Below are 23,114 nucleotides of genomic sequence, written 5' to 3'. Positions count from 1 at the left end.
ATGTATGACAGTCACCCTTTTCTCTCCTGCACTTGTTACCACGGTAACGATGGCTCGCTCTGAATGTCTTCCGTAGACATCTAACGATGACCTAGCGAAGCATTGAAGCCGGCAGCCAGTCCTGGGCCTGAGCATTGGAGTCAGCTCATTAAGTGCCAGGGACTGTTTGGGTTTGGAATGAAATTCTGTAGATGGTGAACATTTAATATAATTATGGGAAAATCAGCCAACCCAACCTAATGCACTTCAAATACCGGATTTTGTGAAGTGATTCTGATGTAACATAGCTAAATGAGTTTATTCCATCTGGGAGCAAGGACATGTTTCATTTATTTTTTTATTTTTGAGAGGCTACTTTCATAATTAAAGGGATGAAATTTTGAAAATGTACTTGGCCACTGCTGAAGATGATACACTTAATTTTTCATTGGTTTAAGCATTTATTTAACCATTTTTCTCTTTCTTCAGTATCTTCCTATGTCTTGATATTGAGCCTCTGCTTATAACTTGTTCGTTCTTTCATTTATTCAATCAGAGAGTCAGTCAGAAAACATTTGATAAGTGATTACTGTGAGCCACATATTGAGGAATCGGCAATATAAAAGTGAACAAGACGTGACCCCTGTCCTCAGGCCAGTGGGGAAAGCAGACGTGTACCAAAGTGGACTTGTGGCCATGCTGGGCTCTGTGGGTGGGAGGCCTGTGCCCAGGGAAGTCAGAAAAGGCTATGCTGAGGAGCCACAGTTAAATGTTCCAGATGGAGAGGCAGGAAGACATTCTGAGTAACAGGAAAAGCATGTTATCTATTAGTTAGAATTCATGTGTTCACTCTGTTGCAAGTCATTGAAAACCTGACCCTAAGCAAAAATTAAAGGAAAGGAAATTCTTTGGTTTTCACAACTCAAAATTCCAGATTCATTTTGGCTTCTGGCCTGGCTTAAAGCGAGGATCATACAATGTCATCATTGGAGCCGGGTTCTCTGCCTCTCAGCTCTGCTCAGTTTCATGTGTTAACCTCATTCCCAGATTAGCTTTTCTCTCCTAATCACTTAGTGGCTGCCCGCACTGCTGGGGCCATGTCCTTTTATACTCTGATCCACTGGAAAACAGTATGAGGTCTTTCTCCCACAACTTCCAGGAGATTCACTCTGATCAGACCAACTGAGTCACATTTCTGTCCCCACTCCTCATCAGTCACTGTCAGGGGAGGGTGACGCCCTCATCATGGTTGACCTGGCCACATGCCCCACACCAAAGGCTGTGAATCATGATCTCAGAACCAGATGGACTGGAGAGGGTGGGAATGGGGTAGATCACCAAACAAAAACTGACAGAGGGAGAATCGATGCTGGAGAGCAAATGACACGCTCCTACCATGGTGTTGGCAGAGGGTATGTCAGTGTGGCTGGTGGGCAGACCTCACTGGGTGGGAGAAGTTATGGGAGATGAGTGTGGAGAGGCATATTGGCAGAACTGTGTGAGAGGCCTGGTATTCCAGAAGGAATTAACGCTCTTTCTTGGAGGTAATGATGAGATTTGTAATCAAGAAGGTGACAGAGGTTTTTTCAGAAAGATAACACTTAGCAGCATTCAGCACAGCGACCAACCCCACTTTCCTGAAATACATTCCTTTCTCAGCTTGCAGAGCACCGTATTCACCTGCTTTTCCTCTTGTCCCCTCAACAACTTCTCAGTTCTCTGCCAGCAACAAATCCACTGGAGTAGAAGGATGGAGGGCTCCATCCTAGGCTTTCTCCTCTTCCTAGAAATTGACGCACCCCCATAGCTCCAGTCAGCTTCTTTTGCCGAGGCTTCCCAGTGCCTATCTTCACCGAGCCCCCTCTGCTGAGTTTCAAGTCTGTTGCCTTCTTGACATCTCCTCCTGGACATCCCTTGGATGCCTCCCAGGTGATCTATGCCTAATGTGTTCTACATAAGCTCTGTTCCCTCCCTGCCACCCCCCAACTCTCCTCCAGAGCACCCTGTCCCAGTAAACGACATCACTGCTCTCCTGGGAGGCATTAGGATTTCTTCCTCTCTCTAACCCCACCCACCCCATCAAATCCACCACCAACTTCTACCTATTCTGCCTTCTGAAAACCTCATTCTCATTTCCACTGCTGTTACCCTGGCTCAAGCCATCATTGCCTGTTGCTGGGACCATGGTCATAGCCCTACCTGGGCTTTCTGCTTCCATGCCATGCACCAGAGCTCCTACTCCCATCAGTAGCCATGACACTGCCATGGCGTTAAGCCTTTCATAACTACCCGTGCTTCTTGGAATCAAGTACAGAGTACTCTGTTCTACAAGGCTCAGCATGTGCTGGTCCCTGCGTTCCACTCCAGTTTCGCTCTCTTCTTCCGGCACCGACCTTTCTGTTTACCCAACACACCGGCCTCTGTCCTGCCCAGTGCTGTTCCTGTCCAACTGCCCCCTTCTTTGCTGGAAGCTCCTCCCCAGCCCTACCTACTTGTCCCTGCCCCTTCTTCAGACTTCAGCTTCACCATCCTTCTGCAGGAAAACCTTCTCCAAGACCCATCCTTAGGCCAGAGCCCCTATCATGGACATTGGTACCCCCATCTCCTTGGTGACTCACATCACACCTCTACTTATGGCTCAGTGTCCATCTTCCCAGCATCTCTTAATCCCTGTGAGGCCACCAAGCACACCTGCCCTGTCACCTCTGGAGCCCCAGAGCCCAGCACAGTCCCCAGCACAGAGTACGTCCTCAAAGGGTGTTTCTTGGTGAATCAGCTGCTCCCACCTTGGTATTTGTAGAGAGAAGGAGATCATTTCATACCTGGCTTGAGATTCCTCTCTCTCAGCTTCCTGGCACCTGCCAAATAGAAAGGTTCCAGGCATAAATGTCACCTAGAATAGACAAAAAGAGAAAAAAAAAGCCACCTGGTTTCCAGACAGACTGTCTCTGTGTAGGACATCTGAAAAACATAAACCACTCTGACTAAAGGTCACTTTTATCAGATATACACCAACACTAACCTTTCTTATCCAGTTAGGATTCTTCTAAGCCTTACAGTCAGCAAAAGAAACAGAAGTGTAAGAGAGGGTTTTCTTTTTCTTTTATTGGGCAGGTCTGAGGTTGCCTAGACACTCTCATGTTCCTTCACAACACAATACATCTGCAGTGCGTGTGCATGCATGTGTGTGCATGTGACTTTGTAGGCAATTCTCACTCATCTATTTAAAGCATCCCTCTTGTTTGAGCACACATTTTTTCCCCAAGTTGGCCCTCATGTCACATCTAAGAACAAAGAAAGAAGTAAAATGGACATGCATGCTAAATAAGTCCTCGGTAAGAGGAAAAGGCAGCCCTTGCCTTTGAAGCCTATGAGTTTGTGCCCGTGACAGGAACCTGGGTCAACCATGGTGGATGGCAGTCTCCCCCCTCCCACATCTGCATGTAATGAGAAAGCTGGCAAGAAGTGCCAGGGCTGGGCATTCATGCCCACAGAGCCGTTGCTGCAGGAGCCACCCTTTTATTAGGTCCATCTCTTCGATCTAACTGATCGGCTTGATAAGAACACCATGCTTCATGGCACCTGTGTGAAAGAGAAGTGCAAGGAAACAGTGCACTTGAACCAGCTTTTACCTTTAAGAGGCCAGACTAGAGAGCCAACCCTCAGGAAGCCGAGCGGCCTCTGGCTTGGCTGGCATCTCTACCCAGTCTCAGAGCGGGGGAGCTGAGGCTGCGCTAGAACCTAGAACATGTGGGCCAAGTGGTCTCCACGGACAGCTTTGGCTTTTCGTTTCCGAATCAGATTGTAAATAAATCGAATACAAAGGCCTAAGGGGAGCCAAGTCCTGCAGCAAAGGAACATGTTATTCTCACATTGATTTTTCTATGATGAGCGCCAGCCAGCCAATATGGAGATTGGAAGAGGAGGGTGGAAGCCCTGGAAGGAGGCTGGAGGAAGAGCCTCATTTTCTGGATGCTTCCATCTGTGTCGTCATCATTCCTCAATTTCTGTTGCTTCAAAAGTGGATTTTTTTTTTTTAAACAAAGTCTCACTCTGTCACCCAGGCTGGAGTGCAGTGGCACAATCTTGGTTCACCACAGCCTTAAACTCCTGGGCTCAAGCCAAGGACTACTGTAGCTGGGACTACAGGCATGCACCATTATACCTGACTGATTTCTGGTTTTTTGTTTGTTTGTTTGTTTGTTTGTTTGTTTTGTAGAGACAGGGTCTTGCTATGTTTCCCAGGCTGGTCTCAAACTCCTAGGCTCAAGTGATCCTCCTACCTCAGTCTCCCAAAGTGCTGGGATTACAAGTGTGAGCTACTGTTCCTGGTCCAAAAGTGGAACTTTTCTAAGATGTGGTGTGTTAGTGGTAGTTGGGGTCCTGGGCTGCAGAGTCAGACGTGGCTAGTTAGAATCCAAGCGCTGTGCTCCTAGCCATGTGACCTTGTGCCGCGGTTGACTCACCTGTAAAATGGTAGTCTAAAAGAGTTGCTATGAGGATTAAATGAAGTGTATCTATAACATGCATATGTCCCTGAGACATGCCAAGCACTCCCAAATTGGTGGCTGTTTTTAGGTTCTCTAAGGGTGCCTTCCTTTGTACCAAACGCTGCTAAGTGAAGCAGTCCCAGAATCCTATAGGGCCTCCTACAGGTCCTCCTATAGGAGCTCTGGGGTCCTTAGACAACCACAGATGGACCCAGATTCCTTTTACTTCCAACAAACGGTAGAAAATCCTTTCCTTATACCAGGCTGCATTAATCAAGGCCAAAGCCAGGCTTTAGCCAAACTTCACCGTGGCCTGTGTGTGGCTCAAGGGGGCCAGGGCCAGGTAGGCCTCCCCTCCCTACCTATCACTCCTCTCTGCAGCCAGATAAGGCCAGACCTTGGCTTAGAGGCAGTTCCTTGCTCTGCCCAAGGGCCCAATAAGAAAATAAAAATGTTTAGGGAAAATGTGATTATTTTTTTCTTTCAGAATAAGCATTGTTTTATTGAACCCCACAAGGGCAGGCACTAAGTACTCTTTAAACCACAGCTGTCCCCAGGTAGTTCAGGGTGCTGGTGTGCGAGTCAGACTTTAGCTCAGCCACCTGCCCCATGTGACCCTGCTGGGTAGCTGAGCCTTCCTGAACCTCGGCTCTTGTGTGAAATGAAGGAGGATAATAATGGTGCCTTCCATAGAGGAATGTGGTGAGGATGCTAACAGCCACTTTGTTATTGAAGAAATTGAGGAGATGAGTGCCTCTCTGATGTTGATACCAGGCCATATTTGAGCACCCCAGAGGCAACTTTGAGATCTTTTCTCCCACAATCAGTCTGAGGCCATTTCAGGATGTGGGGAAGCCTCACAGGGTCCAAGGGCCACAGGTGCCTCTCACTGATCTAAGCTTTTGTCCCTTCTATAAACATCCCTGTCTTCCTCACCAGCTCTGTACCTCTCAGAAGGCTGTGAGCTCGAGTATTTGCGTTTTTCTTTTTCACCTCCCAGAGAAAAGTTTGGATTGGAGCCAAAAGTAAGCATTTAGCCTTGGGGCCAGAGGGAAGACAGCCCTGAGGAGGGGGCAAAAGGGTCACGAAGGGGAAACAGAATCGGGGCCACAGTCCATTTTCTGCCCCCTCAGCCCCCTTTCTTCCCTGACTCTCTCCCTACTGTGTCTGAGCCAGGATGACAGACTTACAGCCCCAAGAGTGAGCCCAGTGGGAATGGGGCCCTCCCCCTAGCAATTTCCTGTGGCTGCTGCAACAGATCACAAGCTGGGGCCATTGGAACAACACAGATCTCTTCTCTTCCTGTTCTGGAGGCCGTAAGTCTGAAATCAGTTTCACTGGGCCAAAACCAAGGTATGGACAGGGTCATTCTCTCTCTGCTCCCTCTGGAAGCTGCAGGGAAAATCCCCTGCCTTTGCTGACTTCCAGAGCTTTGTTCCTTTCATTCTTTGCATTCCTAGTCTCTGGCCTTTCCTCCACCTTCAAAGCCTACTGCCTAGCATCCCCTTCTCCCCTCTCTGGAGGAGCATGGCCCTCTGCCTCCCTCATATAAGGGCACCTGTGGTTAGATCATTGGACTGACTCATATATTCCAGAATGATCACCCCTCCTCTAGATCCTCAACTTAATCACATATGCAAAGTCCCTTTTGCCATATAAGGTAACATTCACAGGTTCCAGGGATTCAAACATTGACATCTTGAGGATGTCCCTTATCCCACCTACTCAGAGCCTCCAACATTACCAGCATTGAGTTCTTGTGCTCCCTTTACTCTCTTCCACGCCAAGCAACCTTTTAAAAATGGATCCTATATTAATGACCATATCATTAGAAGCCTTTGATTGTAAGCAATAGTAATCCTGACTCCAACTTACAAAAAAAAAAAGAAAAACAAAAACAGAATTTGTTGGTTCATGCATCTGGAAAGTCTAGGTTCAGGCTCAGGCACAGCTTGATCCAGGACTTGAATAACATCACCTGCACCTAGTGTCTCCTCCATCATCCCTCGGTTCTGCCCTCTGCCATATTTCCTCCATTCTCAGTCAGGTCCTATACGCACATGGTTGCAAGATGACTCAGCAGCTCCAGCTCTTCATATGCCAGGTTCCAGTCTAGCGGGAGGAAGTACAGTCCTGGGAAAGGTTTTGCTGTAACTCACTGGCTCTGGTCGAATCCTATGTCCCTCAACTATGGTCTGGGGGACTTACTGCTACTCCTGAGCCAGGCTGAATGTCAGAGATAGGCTAGTTCCCAGAGGGAAATGGAAGGTCCCCGACCAGAGAAAGGCAAGTGGATGCTGGGCAGCAAAGAACCAAGATTCCACCTTCATGACTGATCAGGCCCATTGCATTTCCCTTGCTAGTCCTAAGCCAAAGAGATGGACATCTAATTATGAAATTAGGTGCCACCTGTGTGGAAGGGTATTTGAGGAACAAGACCACCTTACCAATGCCCTGAAACATGATAAGCTGTTTTACTCCTCAGGCACTGTGGAAAAGAAACTCACAACCAGACTTCGTTCCCAGAACAGCCCCGTCACCGTGCAGCCCTAAGCACCAGCTGTGCAGGCACCTTCCTGTTTTCTGTATGAAAAGCAACCTGCCTATTTTTGAAGCCTTAGAGTAAGACCATCGGTACAGTGTGAACAATTCACATCTTTACCTAGGGAAAATCTCTTAACAGCTTTCCAGAGCACAAAGAATATGTCCAAGTAGGAAATATTTCCTGTAGACAGATGTATATGGCCAAATCTTCTACATGGAGCTATTAGGAGCAATGAGAGGAAGCTTCCATAATCTTGACCAATAGCAATAACAATGATTGAGTACCCACCATGTCAGGCGTCATTCTAACTCATTACATGTCATGCAGCAACCCCAGAGAGTGAGGATGAATACCTGCTTTTAGGGATCCAGGCACCTGAGTCCACACAGCAGATCCCAGACCCCATTTCTTTTTGTTAATAATTTCAACTTTGATTTTAAATTCAGGGGATACATGTGCAGATTTGTTACATGGCAATATTGCATGATGCTAAAGTTTGGGGTATGGATCCTGTCACCCAGGTACTGAGCATACTACCCAACAGGTAGTTTTTTAACCCACGTCCCACTCCCTTATTACCCCCTCTAGTAGTTCATAGCGTCTATTGTTCCCCATTTGTGTCCATGTGTGCTCAGTGTTTAGCCCCCACTTATAAGTGAGAACATGTAGTATTTGGTTTTCTGTTCCTGCATTAGTTCACGTAGGATTATGGCTTCCAGCTACATCCATGTTGCTGCATGATTTATGGATGCATAGTACTCATGGTGTTTATGTACCACATTTTCTTTATCCAATCCATTGTTGATGGGCACCTGGATTGAGTCCATGTCTTTGCTATTGTGAATAGCACTGCAGTGAACATATAAATGCATGTGTCTTTTTGGTACAATAATTTATATTCCTTTGGGTTTGTACCTAGTAATGGGATTGCTGGGTCAAATGGTAGCCCTGTTTTAAGTTCTTTGAGAAGTCTCCAAACTGCTTTCACATTGGCTGAACTAATTTACATTCCCACCAACAATGTGTAAGCATTCCTTTTCTCCTCCACCTCACCAGCATGTTATTTTTTTAATAATCGCCATTCTGACTGGTATGAGACATTATCTCATTGTGGTTTTGATTTGCATTTCTCGATGATTAGTGACGATGAACATTTTTTCATGTTTCTTGATCACTTCTGTATCTTCGTTTGAGAAGTCCAAGACCCCATTTCTGCACTGACTGACCATAAAGCCTCTGTTTTAACCACTGCCTTCTACTGACATATCAAAGCCCATTTTTTCTGTATATCTTATTACTATATATCTATTTTTAAATCACCCTTCTCTGAATACTCTACGTGAACACTGTGCTATGTGCGATGGGGACTACAAAGATAAGTAAGACTTATTGCTGTGCATGAAATTGATGAGCCCCCAAAGACAAACATGGAAACTGCTCATTGGGAACAAGGTGGGTGGATAAGCAGTGACTGTGCCAGACATTTCCAAAGATGGCTTCACTTCATATTCTCAGTAACCTTATTTACATGGCAGCTATTTAGGAAACACTATTATTATTGTGATTTTACAAATAAGGGAAGGGAAGCACCCAGAATAAGCACTAGATAAAAATGGGAAGGAAGGAAGGAAGGAAGGAAGGAAGGAAGGAAGGAAGGAAGGGAGGGAGGGAGGGAGGGAGGGAGGGAGGGAGGGAGGGAGGGGGGGGAGGGAGAGAGGGAAGGAGGGAGAGAGGGAAGGAGGGAGGGAAAGGGAGACAGAGAAGAGAGGGAGAGAGGGAGGGAGGGAGGCAAGAGAAAGGGAGAGAGGGAGAGAAAGGGGTGAAGTGGGGACAAGTAGGAAGCACAGTCTTTTCCCATCAAGAGTTTATAAGCTGAATGAGAAAACAAGAGGCTCATAAAAATCCACAGCTACTGTTTGTTCCACAGTTCAGCACTTTGCCCTCTACTTTTCAGCCTTGCAAATATTACCCAGTGAAGAAATCTGGTGGGAACACTGATGGGGGTCTGCTGGGCGGGCTAGATGATCAGTCCCGGCATGATGAAGAGACGCCTGCTGCCCCTAGAGGCCTGAGTGCAGGGTGGAGGGAAGGAGCCTGTGGGTGGTGGCTTCCAGCCTTATTCTGAGTCCCTGAATGTGAGAGCTGCTAGAGGTGGGGGATCTCATCCTGAGACTGTGCCCTACAGGGGGTTTTTAGTGATAATCACACCCCAACTGCCTGTGATAGCCAGTGGTTCCTGATTCAGGCAGGAACTGAGGATTTCCTTGGCCTGGCTGGCTCCATACCAGAGTCATCAGGAACCTCAGGGATCCTCTTAGTTTTTGCCTTAACCGGGTGAGGCCCCACCAGAGAGCATGTTGGCAGCAAAGCCTGCTTCCTGTTACTCTTTCCCATTGACCTCTTTCTTGAGGCCACAACACCATCACAGGAGGGCAGTATTCTCTACTTGTTGCCACAGACTGGGCAGACTGTTCCTGTGGGGCTGTTGTCTTGCCATGAGGTTCTGCCCACAGGTTCATCATCAGCTTCTAACTGATCATCCTTTAGGGGAGGAAGTAGGTAGCTCTAGGAGAAGCCATCCTGCATCTGTTCAGAAGGGCTTGAAACCTCTTACTCTGTCCTTCTATTAACAGGTTTGGAAATTCAAGTTCAGCCCCGTGTCATAGGAGTGGAATTGTTTTTTCTTCTAGACATCATTCCTACAGCTTGGTTCACTGCCACTGAAGGAAGGGCAATATCGAATAGCTAAGATCTGTAGATTTACTCTGCTCCTTGAGAAAGAATATCACTTATTTAGATAAACTGGAAATATATGTATAATTATAATTGAATATAATAGATGTATTACATGTGATATATAAATTAATCAGGTTGGCGATAAAGCAAATTCTTAAATAGACACAAACACATATATATATGTGTTATTTAACACAGTGGTGTTCTGGCTTTTTACAGCAGAACACTTTTTATGTCAATCACTTCAGAACAGAGATGCTAAGTGAAAGAAAGGGTAAAGGAGTCCTTCTTTCTCCTTCTTCCCAGCCTCATCAGTTCCTGGGCTTCCTCTGAGGAACCCTGACATCTGTAGCTATGGCTGAGTTGGCTGATGCCTAATTACTATTTAAGAATTACGTTAAGTCACAAAGCAATGTTGAATTTTCTACACTTAAGTATAATGCATTACACTATATTACTGAGCTCAGGCTGCCATAACAAAACACCATAGAGTGCGTGACTTAAACAAGAGATATTTATTTCTCAGTTCTGGAGGCTGGTAGTCTGAGATCACAGTGCCAGCATAGTCAGTTTTGGTGAAGGCTATCCTCCTGACTTGTAGACAGTCACCTTGTGATCACATAGCAAAGGGAGAGAGAGAACACTCTGGTGTCCCTTCTTATAAAGGGCACCAATTCCATGAGGCTGGAATCTAAACCAAGTTACTTCTCAAGTCCTTGATGACCACATGTGGCTAGTGGCTATGTAATGGACATAACAAATAGAGAATATTTCTATCATTGCTTAAAGTCCTAGTGAACAACACTTATAGACAATTTGAATGCATTAATAGGCTTAATATAATTGACATATGTAGAACACTAAAAAAAATCTTCTGGCTCCATGGAACAGTTAAGAAAAATTACTGTATACTAGGGCTTAAAGCAAATCTCAGCAAAAAATCTGTTCTGTCAGAAATCAATAGCAAATAGATGACAAGAAACAAACAAGTAAATAAAAACACAGGCTTAGACATTTTAAAACATACTTCTGAATAACCTTAGATAAAATGGATAAATTCTTAGAACAATACAACTTGCCAAAACTAACTTTTTTAAAACAAGAAATCCAAATGGTCTTATAACCATTAAAGAAATAGTTTCAAATATCCTCATTTTTAAAAACCCACTAAGCCCTGATAGATACAGAAAAGTTCTTCCAATGATTTAAGAAATAAATTATTTCAAACTTAAACTCTTTTCAGAGAAAAATATAAAAGACAGTATTACCCAACTTATTTTATAAAACTAACTTAATTTTTATACCAAAATCCATTAAACCCGGTTAGGGACATAAAGATTTCAGGCCATTCACACTCATTAATTCAAAAATCTAAATGTAAAACATTCACCAAAATATTAGCAAACTGAATCCAGCAAAGCATAAAAAGATAAGATATAATGAGGTTGAGTTTATTCCAGGAATGCAAGGTTGGTTTAACATTACAAATCCAATAATTCAATTTCCTATACTACCCCATTAAAGAAGAAAAAAACATATGATCATCTCAATAAATCAAGGAAAAAAATCAGTAGAGCCAAACAACTATTCATGTGAAAATTCCTTAACCTGATCAAGGATAACTTTTTAAAATAGGAAGACATGGCCAGGCATGGTGGCTCAAGCCTGTAATCCCAGCACTTTGGGAGGCCGAGACGGGAGGATCACGAGGTCAGCAGATCGAGACCATCCTGGCTAACACGGTGAAACCCCGTCTTTACTAAAAAATACAAAAAAAAATTAGCCGGGTGAGGTGGCGGGCGCCTGTAGTCCCAGCTACTCGGGAGGCTGAGGCAGGAGAATGGCAGGAACCCGGGAGGTGGAGCTTGCAGTGAGCTGAGATCTGGCCACAGCATTCCAGCCTGGGAGACAGAGCGAGACTCCGTCTCAAAAAAAAAAATAAAATAAAATAAAAAATAAAATAAAATAGGAAGACATGTTAAAGTCATCTCCTTTAAAAATCAAAAATAAGATGAGTTCTATTTCTTTTTTTTTTTTTTCTTTTTTCTTTTGAGACAGAGTTTCACTCTTGTTGCCTTGGCTGGAGTGCAATGGCGTGATCTCGGCTCACCACAACCTCTGCCTCCCAGGTTCAAGTGATTCTCCTGCCTCAGTCTCCCAAATAGCTGAGATTACAGGCATGCGCCACCACGCTCGGCTAATTTTGTATTTTTAGTACAGACAGGATTTCTCCATGTTGGCCAGGCTGGTCCCGAACTCCTGACCTCAGGTGATCTGCCTACCTCGGCCTCCCAAAGTGCTGGGATTACAGGAGTGAGCCACTGCACCTAGCCAAGAGTTCCATTTCTATTCAACAATTTACTAAATATCCTAGCCAGTGTAGGAAGATAGGAAAGTAAATAAAAGAGACTAGATTTGGAAAGGAAAAAACAAAAGTCATATAATAATTACATGGAAAACACAAAATAATAAACAGACAAATTACTAGAATTAATAAAAGAATTGAGTGAGGAGGATGGATTGATACAAAGTTATAAAATTCAATTGCATCACTTTTTTTTTTTTTTTGAGATGGAGTCTCGCCCTGTCCCCTGGGCTGGAGTGCAATGGCGCAATCTTGGCTCACTGCAGCCTCCGCCTCCTGGGTTCTGGCAATTCTCCTGCCTCAACCTCTCGAGTAGCTAGGATTACAGGTGCCCAGCTAATTTTGTATTTTTAATAGAGACAGGGTTTTACCATGTTGGTCAGGCTGGTCTCGAACTCCTGACCTCAGGTGATCCACCTGCCTTGGCCTCCCAAAGTGCTGGGATTACTTACAGGCGTGAGCCAACGCACCCAGCCTCAATTGCATTTCTGTATAGCAGCAACAAATAGAAAATAGAATGCAGTTAAAAAAAAAAAAAAAAGTACTTAGAAATAAATCTAACATAAAAATACAATATTTATGGATAAATGATAATTTTATTTAAAGTCATTAAAGAAGGCCTAAGTAAATGATGAGACACACTTGTTTCATTGATTTAAAAGACTCAGTTCAGTAAAGATGTCATTTTTCCCCAGAATGATCTATAGTTTAAATGTACTTCCAATCAAAATCCTGACAGGTTGATCCTAAACTTTATATAGAAGAGAGATGAGACTACCCAAGCTCCTAGATATCAAGCCTTATTGTAAAAATACAATAGTTTAAAGTGCGGTATTTGTGCACAGATAGGCAAATAGAATAAAGGAACAGAATAAAGACCCCAGAAACAGGTCCTTACATGTGTGGAAACGTGACAAAATTGAAATATTTGAATAAAGGAGAAGTGATGGCCTATTCAGTAAATGATCCAGAAAGAATATGTCATCTATATAGAAAAAAGCATAAACGGATCCCTAAACTCACACTATAGAAAATCACGCCTGTAATCGCAGCACTTTGGGAGGCCAAGGCAGGTCACACAAGGTCAGAAGTTTGAGACCAGCCTGGCCAACATGGTGAAACTCCATCTCTATTAAAAATACAAAAATTAGCCGGGCATGGTGGCATGTGCCTGTACTCCCCGCTACTCTGGAGGCTGAGGCAGAAGAATTGCTTGAACCCAGGAGGCGGAGGTTACAGTGAGCCGAGATTGTGTCACTGCACTCCAGCCTGGGCAATAGAGTGAGACTCTGTCTCAAAAGAAAAAAAGAAATTAATTTCAAATGGGTTAAAGATATAAACATGAAAAGTATAAGTCAATTTTTTTAATTTGAAGAAAATGTAGGGTAATGCTTTGATTATCTCTGATTCTGAATAAGGAAGATTTTTTTTAAAACAGACAGGGTCTCACTTTGCTGCCCAGGCTAGAATGTGGTGGCATGATCATGGCCCACTGCAACCTCAAACTCCTAGGCTCAAGTGATTCTCCTGCCTCAGCCCCCACGTAGCTGGGACTACAAACACATACCACCACACTTGGCTGATGCTCTTTTTAAATTTTTTGTAGAGATGGGGGTATCACTATGTTGCCCAGGCTGGTCTCAAACTCCCAGCCTCACACAATCCTCCTATCTTGGGCTCCCAAATTACTGGGATTACAGGTGTGAGCCACCTCACCTAGCCTCAGAATTTCTTAAACAAGAGACAAAAAGCACAAAATCATAATGAAACTATCCATAATCTCTATGTTGAAGCTGAGAACTTTCTTCATCAAGAGATACCATTAAACGAGTACAAAGACAAGGCACCAACAGAGAGCAGTTTTGGCATACAGACTGCCTTCAGATGATCAGTCTGCATACTGCATGAAGAATGCCCTTGAAGGAAAAGACAGAATTCAACTAAAACCCAGGAGAGAAGAATGAGCAGTTATTTCACAGAAGAAGAGATATGAATGGCCAATAAAGAGTAAAAAGATGTTCCACCTCATTAGTAATCTTGTAAATGGAAATGAAAACATTTACAGCTAGACACCATTACATACCCACCAGATCGGACAAAATTAAATATGATCATACCAAGTGTCTCCACCAGCTTTTCCTCCACAGTGTCTCCTGGATCTGCCCTGCCTTTCATCGTCTTTCCCAGGAATTCTCCCTCCAGGCTACCTAAGTCACTCTGCTGGTGGCTTGCTTCCCTCTGGTCTCCCCTGGCTGTAAACCAACCTGTGATTACTTTTCTTAAGGATGTTGCTTTCACCACCCCATTTCCTTCCCTCTGACCCAAGAGGAAGATGAGCCCTTCGCTTTTTAGAAATACATGAATGTTTTTAAATCTACAGTTGTCTCTCAGGTATCCACTGAAGGTTGGAGCCCTTGAGAATACCAAAATCCACAGATGCTCAAGTCCCTTGTATAAAATGGTGTTTTATTTGTCTATAGCCTTCCAACACCCTCCTGTATACTCTAAATCCTCTCTAGATTACCCATAATAGCTCATGTAAATCTATGTAAATACTTACAGTATTGTATTGGTTTTTTATGTGTTGGGTTTTTTTTTTATTATTATTATTGTTATGTTGTTGGGTTTTATCGTTTTTCGTTTCTCAGAAGTTTTTGATTCCTGGTTGGTTAAATCATTGGATGCGGGACCCACGGATGCAGAGAGTGACTGTACAGAAAAAAAGCATCTGTTGCCTTTCCAGGCCAAGCTTTCTGTCTGTTCTCCTCTCTAGCAATAATCTCCTCACACTCTCAGTATCTTCAAGCTTCCTATTCCTTTGCCTACAGTACAAGTGCTTCACATCTTAGAAAACCCGTCTCTTAATCCTCTTGCATTAATCACCAACTCTCTACCAGGGAATGGAAAAAAACAGAGTACCCTGGTTGCCTCCATTCATTCCCCAACCCAATTTAAACTGACTTTTGGCCTCCTCACTTGACTGAAACTGCCCCTGCAGAAAGTCAGCAATGATTTTATTATTATGAAACTACATTGTATGTGCAAAAGTGTTTGTAACGTAGATACATAGTTTGAGAAGCATAAATCAGTGTCCGTGCCTCATGATCCCCATTACAAGTAGGATACTGTTAGTAAATTTGAAGTCCCCTGAGAGCAGTAGACCACTTTACACTCCATCTCTGGTGTCCCCAGAACCTTCCCAGGGCCTTCATCATCCAGGCCTCCTATAGCCTGTTCATCTAGAATCTCCTCTTCTGCTGCGATGGGTCAGCTAATTTATCTGACCGGTGGGGGGCGGTCAGATTACCCACTGAGGCTAATGAGAGGGCTGTCTGCCATCTCTGAAATCTGAGCTTCCAGAGACAAGTTTCCTGCCTTTGTAGTCAACCTGCAAGTGACCCAGGGCCAAGCACAGGGAAACTTAAGGAGCAGGTTAGGCCTTTAGCTCTCTTTATATTTAACTTAAAAGCTATCTCCATGTTAGGGCCCATACAGTCTGCTTCTATTTGCAATTCAGCTTAGTCTCATTTCCTGAGTTACCATATCCATTACCCCATAGATAACTGAATTGGACTGTTTTTCATTTCAATTGTGAGTGTTATAAAACTTCTTGTCCTGCTTTTGTGTTATTGTAGAACTCTAGTCACCTTGTTATAGCTTCATTCTTTTTAAGACATTTTCCCAATGTTTCCAATATCAGTGGAAGGCATCAGCCCTCCAGAGATTCAGTGTGAGCTAAGCCAGCTTCTAATGAAATCAGCGGAAGCTATCAGTGCATATCTGAACCTAAGTCAGGGTTGTGTCCGCTTGGTTCATGGAGTGATGTTCGTAAAAAAGGCTCATTTGACGAGAGATTGCTGAGAGGCTGAAACTCAAGTTACTCAGAGCTTAGGAGATGAAAATCATCTTTTTAAAAGGTTCTACATCTTCATATTAATTAAAATCCTCCCAAAGCTAGCTACATCTACTGAAAGCTAGACATTAAAAGAAATTGACTTTAAAAACCATCCTGTTTTGAAAGTATTCCTGAAGAGCTTTGAAGCTGATTATAAGGGAGATTTCACAGCCTACCTGTTTGGCAGCCTTTCTAAGATCATGTAGCAGTGGGGACACCTTCTGGAGCTTTATAGAAGTGGCGTTTTTACACAGAAATCTCTCTAGACTAGAGCGCTTCAAGGTAGATTCTGGGCACATTCCTCCACTACTCACCTAACAGCGAAACTGTTTCTGCAAAGTTACTTCAAGGGCAAGGTCAATGGTGTCTTGCTCTTTCTCATTCAGATTCCAATCAGGATGGGTTCCTCTGCTTTCAAAGATTCTAGACGACACATTGTATATTCCTTGTGTTATGGGTTCCAATTACTTTTGGAATGAAAAGACCTGCTTTGGGAGTCACTGTCCTGGGTATGGCTGACATGACGGGACCCAGGAGAAGCCCTCACCTGTGGATTGGCTGGACTCTCCAGCAAAGTCACTAAGAGCATGAGCTTTGGTGTGGGTCGGATGCAGCCACTGACCTGTCCTCTGAGCCTCGGTTTTGTCATCTGAAGACAGGATAATCATAGTGGTTTCCTCCTCAAGCTGTTGTGAAGATTAAATTAGGCAGTGCATATCAAGTGCTTCATAGTTCCTGGTAGGGAATAGTGATGAATAAGGTCAGCTGCAGTTACTTAATTGGGGCTCTTACTTGATACAGTTGCTTTACCACTATTTTCTTCATGACCTTCTCACTACCATCTTCTAGGTCAGTGGTTCTCAGCCATGAATGCACATTGGAATCACCTTGGGAAGTTTCAAATAGATTGAAGCCAAGTAAATCAGAATCTCTTTGGTTGGGATGCAGGCTTCAGTCTTTCTTAAGGGTCCATGAAGGATCCCAATGGCCAGCCAACACTGAGAACCACCGTTCTAGAGGCTCCAATTGCAACTCCTTTTGAGAACCTTTTAAAAAGATGATTTTCATCTCCTAAGCTCTGAGTAACTTGAGTTTCAGCCTCTCAGCAATCTCTCGTCAGTTTCCACCTTAGCACACGTGGCCAGTTGGAAGTATTCTGTGGTATAATAACATCAGAGGGCTGGGGGATGGGGGGCTTCTTTCCATAATAGAGACATGTCTTTAGTTGGCTTCCCTTTCTCACGTGGCAGAGCTAGACCGTGCTGGTAGGGAAGGCACTGGGCCAGCCCATCTGTTTCCATCTGTCATTTGCTTCCCAATGTAGGAGGATCAGCAAGTGTAGGACCACAAATCCAGACAATAAATATGGAAACATGGCAGGGACTTTGTGTTTGCACCAAGAGGGGCTTAGAAATATGCTCACTTTTAATATAATTTAAAGCAATATTATAATCTGCTCCCTTTAGAAACAGCAGTCAGGGGCTTGCCTAATCTGGAGCAGATTTGCAATGTGTAGAGACAGAAGAAGGAAGGGAGGGAGGAGGGAGGGAGGAAGGGAGGGAGGGAAAGAAGGAAGGAAGGAAGGAAGGAAGGAAGGAAGGAAGGAAGGAAGGAAGGAAGGAAGGAAAGGGATCAGGGGGTTTACAAAATGAGAGAAGCAAAGTCAGATAGCTGAGAGCAAGAATAGGAATTTGGGAAGCCACCTGATAAGATCTGATAAGTAAAGATGCGTGGTTTGCACCAGATTATAAATTAGGAACAATGGAAATATGAGATTGGAACTGCAGGAGAAAATAATCTCAGCAATGAAATTAATTCACAGAGGCCACTAGCTCACATTCAGACCTTCAGAGTGCTGGATACTCTCAAAACTGGACCTCTAACCGTGCAAGGCACCAGTGGCTACTGTGGATCACTTTCTCATTTTGATACCAGTGATATATAAGGATGATGACCAGCCTGTGTGGCTAAGAATATTGACATTTTCTTTCCATACTTGAAATGTTTTCATTCCACTTGTTCATTCTGTAATTGTTTATTGAGGGTAATTGTGCAGGGCACTGTGCTAGGGAGAATAAAACCAATCTGTATATGTTAGCTTTCGTCACACAACAAGATACTCGAAACATAATTGTCTAAACAGAAAATGTGTATTAGTTCTCATGAATCTGTGAATTGGCTAGGTGGTTTTCAAGTTGCCGTTTGCATCACATTTTCGAATGCCTCATTGGCCAAGGAAGTCAAGCCAAGCCCAGATGCAAGGCCTGAAGAAAATAGAATCCATCTGTTGATGGGAGGAGAAGCAAAGTTGTATTACAAACAGTTGTGCTTACAGGAATTGGAGGGATTACTTTTTCACAAATAGTAGACCATCTGATACAACATTTGAACAAAACAAGATCTGTATAACCCTTTTTACTACAGGGAGTTAACTGCAGTACTCCTGACTAGAACTTCATTCAACAAATGTCAGGCTTGACTCTAAGCTTGGTGTGCTGCCCAGTGCTGGAGACCGTGGGGAGAGAGGCAGACGTGGCTCCTGCCCCTGCTGATGAGTCAATTACAATGTGGGGTGTAGAAGCATGGAGATGACCCCTGAACCTGGACTTGGGGGTCAGGGAAGATGTTCCAGTGAAAGTAACATCTAAGCTAATGCTGAAAGGTTAGGTAGATGTTAACTGCTCAATGCCAAGAGGAAGAGGTGCATAAGAGCAATCAAAGTGACTGCTGGGGTCAGTGCCAGCCTGCAGTGGCAGTTGGGGCATCAGCCCCTCCCCCTCTCCATGGCTACTATCTCCCTTCTTGTCATGCCTGACCCCAGTGCCGACCATCACTGACCCCACCTCATTGCTTCTGTATTCTTCATCATCATTGTCATCATCATCACCTGCTTCCATTTGGCACCTACACATACGCTGCGCCCACAACAGACTTCTTCCCTGTCCCTGGGGAATCCACATTCTCTCCATCCTATTTCCTTTGCAGCAGGGGTTCTCAACCCCCCACATGACAGCACCAGTTTGTGGCCTGTTAAGAACTGGGCCACACGGCAGAAGGTGAGCGGCAGGTGAGCAAGCGAAGCTTCATCTGTATTTACAGCCACTCCCCACCACTCACATTACCACCTGAACTCCGTCTCCTGTCAATGCAGCGGCATTCGATTCTCACAGGAGCACAGACCCTATTGTGAACTGCACATGTAAGGGATCGTAGTTGCATGCTCCTTACGAGGATCTAATTCCTGATGATCTGTCACTGTCTCCCATCACCCCCTGATGGGACTGTCTAGTTGTAGGAAAATAAGCTCAGGGCTCCCACTGATTCTACATGATGGTGAGTTATATAATTGTTTCGTCATATATTATGATGTAATAATAATAGAGGTAAAGTGCACAGTAAATATAATGTGCTTGAATCATCCTGAAGCCATCCCCCCCACCACCCACACCCATCCATGGAAAAAATTGTCTTCCGTGAAACCAATCCCTGGTGCCAAAAAGTTAGGGACCGCTGCTTTGCAGGCACCTTTCCCTCAGCCTAAATGTTCCTTCCACTCTTCACTTGAAAAGAACCATTCTTTCTTTCAGGCATAGTTAGACCATATCCTCCTCCATGAAGACTTCCGTATGCCTCCAAGACAAGTTAGCATCTCCCTTGTTTGAATTCCAAAAATGATGATAATCCTCACCAGCCCCACACAAGAGCGGCTCACACTTACTGGACATTTGCTATGACCCAGCTTCCACGGGGCTCCTTACATGAACTACAGCTCACCGCAATCAGATGCAGAGGGTTCTCTTACTAACACAGCCCCCAGGCCCATAGTGCACAAGTGGGGAAGCTGGAATTCAAACCCAAGCCCTCTGACCCCACAGCCTTGCTTGGAACCCTTGTGCACTGCCTGGCTCCCTGCTGGAGAATTTGTACCCTAAAGCACAGCCATTCCTGTGGCTCTGACTCTGATCCACTGGCCTCTTAGCTCCTTGAAGCAAGGGTTGGGTTTCTCATCTTTGGAATCCTACAACACTATAGTGGATTCCCTAGAAGGAGAGCCCGAGAATGTAGTTCTTGAGGTGATTTATTGAGGGAGGGCTCTCAGGAGAAACTATAAGAAATTAAGGGAAGCAAGATAGGGCTGGAGGAAAACTAGAGGAAGATGTGATTTCAGAAGTCTAACCTCTGCCTGATCCCATGGGGAGCTGTGGAGTGTAAATTACATCACAGTTTGTCCCACTCAGAGACAAGGAGGCTGGGCTCTCATACTCGCCACCCCTAGCAGTCACTCCTTCCTGTAAGTCATACCCTAATGAGAGGGAAGGCAGCTCAGGGTGGGTGAGGCATCTCCCAACAGGCCAGGGCAATGCTCCAGAGGAAGGTACAGCCACACACACAGCACCTGGGTGCATCACCCTAATAAAGTGCACCTGCAGCACCTGCTGCAGTCATCAGTTTTTAAAAAGTATTAAACGGCATATGCAGGCCCTTCTTGTCTAGCCAGTGGCTAATTTCATCCTCTGTAGTGGACACTCCCAGAAGCCAAGTCTAATGAATCAATGAATTAGAAGTCATTGAGTCTCCTGCAGGGCTGCCCACCCCCACCACCTTTTCCCACAAGACTGCACTGCACAGACCTCAATGGGTGTCCAGCATCCACCATCCCATCTGCAAAGATCATGGAAGCTGCAACACAGAACATCAACTGAAATACAAGCTTGTTCATTAGGGTTTTATTTTAGCACCACACTGCTTCCAGTGAAGAAAGAACAGGAAAAAAGTATGGTGGGTTTTGTTTTTTTTTTTTTAACTTTGCAGCACAAAAGATTGTGGTGATCTTTCCCCCAGAGTTGAAAATAAACCATGAGGAGGGAAGCCACTGCCCCTAAAGCCAGTGCTGCTGATCAGCGGGTGTCTGACGTGCATGTGATTCTCTGGCAGCTACAGGGGGCATTTCTCTCCTGGCTTCTCCCGTGATTCCGATACGAGGAGCTCTGGAATTGGAGCAGTATCGATTGTTCCTGTTTGCTATGCACTCTCTTTTAAAAATAACTGAATCTACTCCTGTTAGAGTCAGCATACCAGGAAAGGAATCGTCTGTTCCTGAGGGTAAAAGGAAATCTGATCCAAAAACCTCTACCAACATTCTATTTCAATATTTTGGAGCAGGTTTTCCAGTTTTAATAACTTAAAGCCCTCATTACGGTAAATGTTTCACTGTCTCCTGTGGCTCAGGTGGCGAGCAGAGAGGGCTGCTCTGCCTTCCTCTGTTGATTTCCACAGAGACCTCTCACTTCCCAGTTGTCCAGGCAGCATTGTCCACTGAGGTGTTGTTTTTCCTCAGGTATGAAGACCCTCTACAGCTTCGTATTTTTCCTTTACAGAAATTCCCATGTGCTTTCTCTTTATGCAGCACAACATCTCACAGGGGTGCAAAGGCTAGATGGGAGAGTGCTATTATGTGGGGCAGCGAGCCGGCAAAGCCTCCCCAGGCGTCTCTTCTGACCTGGGGTGATTTAATAAGTGTTCAGAATTGTCCTTGGCTGATTTTCACTGTCCCGAGCTGTTAAGGCTGCAGTGATAGCCCCATATTAATTATCAGCTCCATCCTCAGCTGTCATGTTGCCATTCCTACCCATGGCAGCTCCTAAATCTGGCTGCCCATTAGAATTGCCTGGGAAGACTGCTAAAAATCTGACTCCTGAGACCTGCTGAATTGTAATCTGTCGGAGGACGAGGTTCAGGAATCTTTATTTTAACGACCTTCCCAGGAGATTTTTTAGCACCCAGCCCAACATGTGTTCTCTGCCCCTAATGGAGTGGTTTCAGCCAGAGGTAAAGTCAGCTAGAGACATCTGGCCTGGAACAAGTCAAATGGAAGCTCAGGCCAAAAATGAAAAGAGTTTTTCCATACTCTGTGACTTCTCCATGCTTTCCCATCCCCACTCTTTATCCCAGGTTGGCAGAGAGGGTGCAGGATAGTCAGATGCTGACTATTCTGCATAGTGAATGCTCCATGCTATTCAACTGTTCTCATTCAACAGTCCACATATCCATCCATCCATTCAATCAATCAAACATCTGTTGAGTTTGGGCTCTATGTATGAGACCCTGTGCAATAGGGCCTGTAAAGAGGAGACACCGTGGATCCTTCTTCCATACAGTAATAAGCCCAGCCAAGATCATGCCGGCCCAGTGTTTTCCCTTCCTAAAAAGAGCAACCAGAGCTCAGCTCAGAGCCTTCACCAGGCAAGAAAATAATTACATTGATTTTTTTCTGTTGTGTTGATTTTTCTAAATATGAGAGATAATACTGTGTTTTTATTTATAGTAGTGACATAGCCTATTAATGAACCCCACAATGTGATATCACCATATGCTCATTTGAATGGGTAAAATGTAAAAGACTAAATACCAAGTGTGGATGAGAATGCAGACCAACTGGAACTCTCATACAATGCAGGTGGTAGTGTAAAGTGGTACAACAACTTTGGAAAACTGGTTGGCAGTTTCCTGTAATGTTAAACATACATATACCATACAACCCAGCAATTCGCTTCCAAGGAGTTTACCCAAGAAGAATGAAAACATATGTCTACAAAAAGACTTTTACACAGATGTTCATAGCAACTTGATTCATAGCATCTACAAGCTAGAAATAGTCGAGGTGTCCATCAACAAGAAGGTGGGAAAACATCCACACTATGGAATACTGCTCCAAAAAAAAAAAAGAACAGTTCACTGCTACATGCAGCAACATGGACGAATCTCAAAAACATCACGCCAAACAGAGGAAGTCAGACACAAATTTGTACATATTTCCAATTCCATTTCTATGAAAGTGCAGGCAAATTAATCTCTAGTGATATTAAGCAGATGAGTGTTTGCACAAGGCAACTTTTTAGGATGATGGAAACATTCTGTGTATTAATGTGGTGATAGTTCCACAGATGTGTATAAAACTCATCAAACTATGTGCTTACAAATCACGAGGATGGTAGTGGGATGCCTGAAATTTAGGAAATGATACTCTAGGATGTGGTTAGAGTGGACAGGGTCCTAAAAGAAGTGCAGCTGAAATGCTGTGAAGCTTCCAAGGGAGGGAGATGG

The 23,114-nt window shown here is 44.3% G+C and overlaps 1 protein-coding gene across 1 annotated transcript in view; it reads left to right on the top strand.

Annotated features, from left to right (window-relative positions):
* HYDIN (HYDIN axonemal central pair apparatus protein) overlaps positions 1–23,114 on the top strand; it is a 392,140-nt gene that overhangs the window by 187,797 nt on the left and 181,229 nt on the right.

The sequence above is a fragment of the Rhinopithecus roxellana genome, chromosome 20, assembly GCF_007565055.1.
Source record: "Rhinopithecus roxellana isolate Shanxi Qingling chromosome 20, ASM756505v1, whole genome shotgun sequence".
Taxonomy (NCBI): Eukaryota; Metazoa; Chordata; class Mammalia; order Primates; family Cercopithecidae; genus Rhinopithecus; species Rhinopithecus roxellana.
Note: the sequence above shows the minus strand (reverse complement) of the source record. Positions and strands in the feature narration are given on the sequence as shown.